The following is a 7602-nucleotide window of genomic DNA, read 5'->3' as shown; positions in this document are numbered from 1 at the left end:
TTGTATTGTTGTTTTATTTAAAATTGTTATCGTATTCGTATCATTGACGTCGTTGCTAGTCATGTAATATTATATGTTATAATATTCTTGAGAGGGGAGGCATGTCGCATACGACTTGTTTACCACTTCCGTGTGACTGAGAATGTTCTAGAACCGTACTGTGTCTGGGTGGAATTTTTAGATGTTGATTGAATAGGTAATAGGGCACTGTAGAAGGCAATAGAAGGTAATGGAACATTCTAGAAATTTGTAGTAAGTTCCAGACTCATTATGTATGCTGATGTAATGGTCTATTTATAGACAGTGTGGGTATATATAGGTGAGTTGTTCAGCACTGAGTTCAGATCGGAGATCTCGTTGAATTGTATTGGAGTTTAAGTATCTAGTTATTGGAGTAGTGGAGTTTTACCGCGTTATTGTACTTGATGTTTGCAGAGTATAATAATACCAGTACCAGTTGAAACCTCATCTGTTGGCTCCGTGTTCGTATTTTATCATCGCCGCCAGGGACGTCTTTTTGTTACTGTTGCCATTTTGGTATTTGAACCATCACACCTGTACTATACCAATTACGGTAATATTACATTGTGTGTGACAATCTTTGGTACTCACGTGATCGTGCCACCGACTTCATCGATTGGCTGGTCGCATGTTTACTCTGCCACGGGTTAGTGTTTTGACTTTGAGAAGAACAAAAGAACGGGGTTACTTAACCTGACTGTTTGTGTGAATAAAGCTGGACTATCTGTATTTAACTACTAGTAATGTGTACTCATTTGGCTTGAATCTGGATCCCGAAGTTCCCAAGATCCCCGAACACAACGCTTGTGTTCACAATACTCACTCCGGTCCGGTTAGACTTAAAATATACCATGAATATTCACAATTGGTTTTGTTGGTTTTTGGATATTTTATATTGACAAAATAAAAACACATTAGTATATTCCCAGAATTCGGGAAACAAGTTTGGATGTTCTTAGCCAGTGCTGTTGGGCCCTCCTGTGAGTGGACACAATTGGGTATAGCTAATATGAAAACATATGGGATTAGCTTATATCTAAGCCAGTATTTGGTCACAGTGTAGTCTGACTTGGTGTAGTCTGACCACAAACTACTGTGGAACAGTAATGTTTCCTAATGTATTATCCCCTGACGAGTACATTTAAAGAACAATGGAATCTAGCATATCACTGGCAACACATACAAGGCTTATGTATAATTTAGTAGCAGTAAATTTAACTTTTTAAGTTTTATTGACTAAAGAATGCACCAATCTCACTAGGAATCTATTCACATCTAGTACCCTTAGACCCACACATTTAAAAAAATAACGGCTCATCAAAGGTATTAACTAGTATTGCATGCACACTTGACCAGTTCTGTGCATGCTTTGGAGGCCATTGGTTGAGTGTTCCAAACAGGCATCCATGTCTGTTTGTCCTTACCAAGAGTCCATTCTCAACCATCTGGAGTAGTTGTTCACTCAAAGACCATATTTCATATTAAAGCAGTGGAGTGGTAAAGCCAAGGATTTCTAATACCCCAACATATCATATATACCATTGATGTGATGATATGTATTCGCTGTACCAAAAGCAACCCAAATATTCACATCTTCAGCCAAAGATGAAACCTACCAATAAGGATAACAAGAACATCTGTATCAACAGTTCGTCCCAAACATTTAGCACAACCAAGCAGTATAGCACCCTGTACATGGTTTAGCAGCCTTTTGTCTACTTCTTCATGGTTGCATGGTGGCATGGAAGATTGGTTCTTGGATGAATGGTTGCAGTACAGATGTAATAATGATTTCCTTGTTTCGGGACAGTTGGTGGTAGCAATCTTGTGATGAAGGAATGAAAACAGTTTCTGTTTATTGGTTGGGTCACGCAAGAAGTCAGACCAGTTTCCTGGAATCTTGTTTTCACCAGCAACCTTTCTCCAAATACCTTTTCATCGTTTTTCTCTTGTAGCTTCTTTTATACTGCTAGGGGTGTAGGTGTCCCATACTACATCTATTCTTTTTGAGTGCAACTGCTTCAGAATGTGTGGAACAAAGATACGGTCAGCATATGCCAGATGAGGAGAGCAAGTGTAAGAAACCATGAGGATCTTGCCTATTGTCTTGTGCCAATATGTTTAATAGATCGCAATTTACCACCATCGGAGAGTGAAGAAGGAAAGGGATAGTTCTCATGTTTTACGAACTCACTCATGTCCCTCTCCCTGTGATGCATCACAATGTACAAATGGGAGGACAGAGCAACATCATTCTTTAGTAGTGAGATTGTCTCTGCTTGTCTTGGCTCTGATTTAGGCCTCGGGCATCTGAAAAGAGGTAGAGCATTCTTTTTTATGGGGTCATGAATTGAGTGTGTACAATCTATTATCACTTCTTTATGATATTTGGCATATTGTATTCACCACAGATTCATCCAAAACATTACGTGTGTCTAGAGACAATAACTCATCACTGTCAACAAGGAAGAGGTTCCCCATCTCATTGATTGTATCAGCCAGACTAACAGCATGCTCCATGAATCTATTCTGCATGGAAAATCCTTCTTCATGATGATAGATGCACTCATTTTCTTTTGGAAGATAGCCAGCCTCAAACTCCCTCAATAGCCGTGCTTGTTCAGACCTTGCGATCATCCACTTCCTGAAAGGCGAAGGATATTCAGTCAGACCAACTGCCCCACCAGAGCCCTTGACTGCTTTATTATTCCGCTCATGTGCCTTGTCTATTGCCATGCCCGAAAATCTTTTGGTTGCTTTGTGGATGACCCAATGATCATGACCTTGAAACTCATCGAAAATGGGTTCTGGAAGATTTTCCATGTCTCTGATGTGTATTGGTAGCCACCAGGCATAATTGTGGTGGTCTAATGCGAAGAACAATGGGACCAGTGCCTTTAGGCTTTCCACATACAAAGGAAAATTTCCCTCACGTTGTGGTCTGATGAAAATAAGACCCACGAGCTTTATGTTCAGAATTGTATCCCAGTATTCCAGTATTTCCATGTACCTTTGGTTTTACCATCATTGGATGCCTGGGTGAGTAATAAAGCATTTTGCTGAACCTTTGAAGGGCTAAAGCAGTCATCTGGTGAGCATATATTGTCCTTGTTACATGTGTGGCCTTCAAAAAAGAGTCAGCAGTGCCTGATGAAGCAATTCCACCTTGTGTCAGAACATTGGACATGGCCATTTCAATGTGTAGACCACCCAACATTGTGATGCATGTGTATCGGATCAATTCCATTGAGTGAACTTGGCTAGTGCATAAGTGGTGCATCCACTGCTACAACAGGCATCTGTCTGGGATTGAGGAATTCTGTAGCCCAGTGCTCAACATTTAGTTCATACTTGATTATAGCTTATCTGATTCTCATAAAATAGGGGCAAAACGCGAGAGTGAACCTTGTTTAGAAGCATGGAAAGCTGACCAGGGCACAGTGTTACCATTTTCCACTTTTTCTTTTTCCATTACATGACCAGCATACTTCAGCCAGTCCTTCTCCTTCAGCTCTGCATCTGCAAATTCTCCATTTATTGGAACAGAAACATACGACAGCTTGGGGACTGCAACCGCAGCTGTCTTCATAGCCACAGCTGGCACTGTTGTAAATGTGTCAGGTAAATCATGATTCTTTTTGGCATTAGGCGAAGGCATCCTGAGATCGTCTTGTCTGCTACCCAAATTTAACATAGCGAGAAACTGGAACAGGCTAAGAGCTGTGCCATGAAAGGAACCCTGGGCAGTTGTACAAGAAGGATTATATACATAATTCAAGTTGTAAGCTGGTTCTCAAGTTGCAGGACTTTGTCATAGTTTACACTAAAACCGAAGTCATAAAGCTTGGTAATCATTGTTTATACCGAGTCTCTGTGTGAATCTTCATTCTAATATATAGAGGCAATGGTGGTTCTCTTTTCAAGGAATGGCGAGAATTGGCAGAAGTTGATGAATGTTTCTTGAAGTTAAAGACAATGAGCTCTGAAATTGAGAGCCTTGCCTGTAAGTCGAATCTTTATCTTCCAAATCAGCACTAGCATGGAAACCAGAGTTTTTAGTGTGGTTGGCATTGATTTTTGTTGATACCCAGAAGTTCAATCCATTAAAGTTTATCATCTCATTACACACAAACTTGGCAGCTTTTGTAAGCAATAGTGCATCACCTTGTAATCAGAACCCATTGCCTGTTTCAGCATCTCCTGCATTCCTTGTTGGAAAACCAAAATCTTGTTTTTGCCATCACTTTGCTCTTGTGCGTCTGGGAAGTATGTGCGATTTTTTTCTTTGGGTCGTTTTCTGTTAATCTCTTTCTCAATACCATAGTCTTGTAGACGTTTTTCATTTAGTTGGTGCAGAACTGCAAATTTGAAGTGGAAGGTGAAATGTTGTGTGGAGTATTTAATATGGTCAGATTTTTGTATGAGGTAAATAAAATGATTGTGATCAGTCATGTGGTCTGTTCAACATTGTTATTTCAATTTCAAAACCGAAGGTGCTCAACACCTCATACTTCTAGTGGCCAAAAAAGACCAAATTAAAAAAACCTTGTCATAAAGTTCTTGGCCAATTGATACAAAGTTGGTATGAAACATCAACATCACGGGACATTTGAAGTTAGATTCTAAACACACTTTTGCAACAATATTGAATTTACATTATAGCCTGCTTTGAATTTATTTTCTTAACCACTAACTACAGTTTTAACAAAACCTACTTGTATTATCTGTGCACAAAGCGAATTGCTATTTGAACAATTTATTATGCTTGATCACAGAAAATTACAAAATGTCAAACAGTGTTGGTATAAACTGCTCAATCAAATGATCTAACATTTAGTTTGTAGTATATATCAACAAAGCATATCAATATGGTCATTTACTGTGATTTCCAATTTTGGATTGAACACACAAATAAAACAAACTCAAATGCTCTAACCACCCACTGATATAAAACCTGGAGTTTGTGTAAAGTATAAAACAGCCATAACCATGCTCATTTGGACCAATTATGCTCAGGGACGGATCTAGGATTCTGGATAGGGGGTCCGATAAGTTACAGAATGGCAGAGTAGAAAAGACATCCCACAAACAAACCTCCTGATGGTGGATATGGATGGGTAATAATATTTGCTAGTATGATGATTCATGCTCTTTCCACTGATAGTTTTTACACCAGCGGCGTGTTTCTCGTAGCTTTTGTGGAGTATTTCCAGGAAGGAGTCTTTTATGGGTTTCTTCTTCAACAGTTCAGGTGAGTTTACAAATGTAGACTTTGTAAGAGTCAATTCTGGTACGTTTTAAATGGCAATGAAATTCCAGTTCTGGGATTTAAAGACTATTATAGGAACTATTTGGTGGTCTGAATATGCTCGACTTGTGTAAATATTTGTTGATTCACTTGTAATCACTTTTGTTCAGGATTAGAAACAAGAATAGAACGCTATTCAAAAACATTAAAGCGCGGTAGTCGTCGCGCTGCTCATGTGCGAGATATATGGGTCTCATATAAACAAAGATGGCGACTTTGACTGTTGCCCTTTAACAATTAAAATAACGTCCTTGTTCTTGGGTGAAAATTTAAAAATTCTATTGTGAGTAGAACACCTTATAAAATATTAAAAACAAACACATAAAACAGACAAAAGGCTGCTAAACCATGTACAGGGTGCTATACTGCTTGGTTGTGCTAAATGTTTAAGACGAACTGTTGATACAGATGTTCTTGTTATCCTTATTGGCACCATGACACGAAATTGTCAAGTTTCGTTGGACTTCCGCCACCAATTTCCGCTCACCCATACAAAAACCACGGCCGAATTGGAATTTCTGTCAGCTCCAAGAAGAGTGACAATAAAAACATTTTGCCCAGAAATTACGGAGACAATACGTGAAGCATAGTGTATTTTGACATAGTCTATTTTACCCGGTTCCCTGGCGGGTCGGATTTATAAACAATCAGCTGATCGGTAATTTGCATACATGTGCGTACAAGCTCTATCCACAATTGACTTTATAAACATAGCGGGACATCAGAAGCTGGGCTCACGAAGATAGTTTCGCCAACTCCGCTTTTTGTAGAACAGAAACGCTCACACAAATTTGCGCAGATTTAATTTTTTTTTAAAACAGTGTTGTTTCAGTGTTGTTCCAGTTGTGGTACTCGATCTTTTCGTAGTGGTTCAAAAGGTACGCGAAACGAATTGTTCCGGTCTGGCACATTCAGAGTGCGTCGCGTGGAATTATTGTTTGGAGAAGAAAAAAAGTAACCGTAATGTCAATCGGCAATAGCGTTAATTACACGTCAATTTAAAAGTGTGAAATTTTTAGAAGGCATTGTGAAAAAAAACACTATTCAATGGAATTACTACAAACTTTCGTTCTATCATCCTAGTGAGCATATGTTTTAAACAAGTCAAACTGCAATTCGATAAACCTATGCATTCAGAGGTTAAATATTTTTAAACATAATTTAACCAAAAACGGACATTTTCAACCCATTTTTGATACCGTTAGCAACCACAAAAAATGCATCATACTGTTGAAAAGCTGGCAAAATAAGCTTTCATGTGGTATATAACATGACAAAATTAACATATTTGTTAGTAGACTAAGTGTAAATTATTGTTTAAAATTCCTATAAATCATGGTGCATCCTCACCTTAAACGCGCCCACGTGGTGCAAACATAATAATCAATAATGTGATCTGAAGAAATGTGTTCTGGTATTTCAGTATAGTATTCCCTTATTTTTAACGGTTCTTAACACATACATAACCATGCATTAGAATATGTATTTAGCTAACAGAATCGTTTCAAACGACACAATCAGAATATTACACAAGTATTGTTGACGCCATGTTGTAACTCGAATGATTAACAGGAATGCCATCAGCCATTGCTTTATTTTTCAGATATTGGAGAATGCCATTTAAACCACATTATTGTATTGGATGATGACACCCAGTCACGCATTAGTATGCTCCCCAAATTGTGATATTCAACGCCTTAGCATAAATTTATTTCAATAGCTCTAGCAGTAGACTCGACTTCCCGTCTCTGTCACTGCCCATGCATATACATCTCGTTACAGAACTTAAGAAACAAAATAGCAGTGATGGCTACTTTTAGTGGTTCGTTCTTCAGAGCTTTCTCGTCGAATCTGGTACTGCTAGCTCAATGGAAATATCATTTTCCGGTGCACCAAAAAGAAATAAATAGCTTCTATTGTCGTTATTCTTAAGGTGATAATTATTTTATTAGGAATATTGACAAGTATTCTAACAAAGAGGTTTGGTACACGGATTGTTGTTATGATTGGCGGATTTATGTCTGCAGTTGGGACAATCCTTTCAATATTTGCACCGTCCTTAGAATTACTATATCTCACACATGGTGTGCTAGTTAATAAGTAAATCTTATTTTTTAAAAGTCAAATTAAAATGTTTCTTTGGTATAAAAAATTATTTATTAATTAATTTATTTATTTATTTTATTTTCGGAGTGGGTTATGGCATTGCACAGACGTCGTCAGTCATTGGTTTAAGTCACTATTTTGAAAAGCGATATGCTACAGCAAATGGA

Source organism: Saccoglossus kowalevskii, chromosome 10 (genome assembly GCF_978046115.1).
Source record: "Saccoglossus kowalevskii chromosome 10, keSacKowa6.1, whole genome shotgun sequence".
Taxonomy (NCBI): domain Eukaryota; kingdom Metazoa; phylum Hemichordata; class Enteropneusta; family Harrimaniidae; genus Saccoglossus; species Saccoglossus kowalevskii.
Note: the sequence above shows the minus strand (reverse complement) of the source record.